This window comes from Spermophilus citellus (genome assembly GCF_964194105.1).
Source record: "Spermophilus citellus genome assembly, chromosome: 7".
NCBI classification, from domain to species: Eukaryota; Metazoa; Chordata; class Mammalia; order Rodentia; family Sciuridae; genus Spermophilus; species Spermophilus citellus.
In genome coordinates, this window is record NC_138188.1 from 34,855,226 (window position 1) to 34,857,101 (window position 1,876).

Consider the following 1,876-nt stretch of genomic DNA (forward strand, 5'->3'; position numbering starts at 1 on the left):
AAATACCCGCCTGCGGACCCAAGGGAGACTTAAGCCTTCTGGGGATCTTTTGATCTTCTTATCATGGAAGTCAAGGGGGTCCTGGAGACCCCAAAGTGGGATGACCCCTGGGGGCTATGCCCAGGCATCACTGGGTCATTTCTTGCTCCGACCTCACAAGGAGCCACTGTGAGGTGATCCCAAAACACCCGCTATAGAAGTGCGTGGCTATGAGTGGGTGTTTGTCCATGAGTACAGGAAGCTCTGTGGGACTCCCAGATAGATAGCAGCGTTTGGTGGTTGGTGGTTGGTGGTTGTTGTTTTTGGTGGTTTGCTATTGTTTTTTTGATTTGGATGTTTGTTTGCTTGTTTGTTTTGTGTTTTGCTTTTCGGTTGTTGTTTTTGGTGTTCCCTTTGGGTTTGTTATTTTCTCTTTTTAGGTAGTATCCTTAGTTGGTGTTCCGGCTCAGGGATGCGCAGAGAGAGTAGTGAGAATAGAGTAGAGGCGCAGGGGCCCAGCTCCTGCTACCAGAGGGCCCTGACGGACCACTACTGAGTCCTGAGGGCCATTGGGGAGGGGAGGTATGGGCAGGTGGTACTAGCCCACCATCCCCTGACCTGGACAGAGGTGGCGGTGAAAGTGGTGCCAAAGACAGAGAGGAAGGAGCCCACGCTATGCAAACGGGAGGGGTTGATGGCCCTGGAGCACTGAAACATGATCCAGCTCTTCCAGGTCATCGAGACCCCGGACAACATGTACCTGGTCATGGAGCATGCAGGTGGGGGACCTCTCCAGTGTCACATCCCACAGCCTGGTGGCCTCCCGGAGGAGAAGGTCTGCAGAGTGTTCAGGGCGATGGTTCGTGTCCTGCATCACTGCCCGCATCACTGCCACCAGCAGGGCTTCGTGCACCTCGACGTCAAGCCACAGAACTTCCTGGTGGATACCAGTGGCCACCACCTCAAGCTCATCGACTTTGGCCTTTGCATGAGTTTCACACCTGGACAGAAGCTAAAGGAGTTCCGGGGCACGCTCCCATACTGCGCCCCCGAAATCCTGAAAAGGAAGGAGTTCGAGCCCCCCCCCCACGTGACGTCTGGACCCTGGGCGTCACCCTGTATTTTCTCCTCACAGGGAAAAGGCCATTCAGGGCGAGCACCAAGAAGAGTCTGCGGAGGCGGATCTTGCAGGGAAGCTGCCATATCCCGGGGCACGTGTCCCAGGGAGCGCGCAGCCTCATCCTGCAAATCCTCAGGGTGGACCCCACGCAGAGGCCCACCCTAGAGCAGATAATGGGGCACCCGTGGCTAAGCCAGGCTGAGGACCCCTCACCCAGTCGTCCCAGCCAGCCACTCCCCAGGCAGCAGCCAGACCCCGCCATCCTGACCCTCACGTTCGACATGGGTTTCGACCCCTGTACTGCCTGGTTGTCCCTGGCAAATCGCCAGTTCCATGAGGCTATGGCCACCTACCTCCTCCTCCAGCACCAGACACGCCAGGGGGCGGGCTGCGGGCTCTGGGCAAGGAAGCCTGTGGGTCTGGGGGCGGTTGGGCCTCGCCCAGGACTGGCTGCGGGTCCTCCCAGTGTCCGCCCCAGCAAGTGCCCCAGTGAGCCTGCCCTTGCCTTGCCCTGTGAGCAGCAGCCGCCTTAGGAGGCCTGGCCCTCAGGGCAGAATGGCGCTGCGCCAAGTGCCAGCGAGCCCGCCATTCCTTTCGCTTTCTCGATGTGAGGACACCCCCTCCCAGTGCAGCCCCCCAGTGGCGAATGTACCTCAGGCCCAACCCTCGAACCTGGGTGGCAGAAGGCGGCAGCTCGGCTTCCCAGGATCTGTCCACTGGGCAGGCCCAGGAGAGAAGCAGGGGCTGGAGGGGTCTCACCAGGAGGATGGCCACCTG

At 59.4% G+C, this 1,876-nt stretch overlaps 1 pseudogene across 1 annotated transcript; it reads left to right on the plus strand.

The window, feature by feature from the left end:
• The first annotated feature begins 673 nt into the window (after positions 1-673).
• Positions 674-1,632, plus strand: LOC308652766 (sperm motility kinase 2B-like; annotated as a pseudogene). Its single transcript has one exon. The product of its transcript is annotated as a sperm motility kinase 2B-like (transcript).
• Positions 1,633-1,876: the final 244 nt, after the last annotated feature.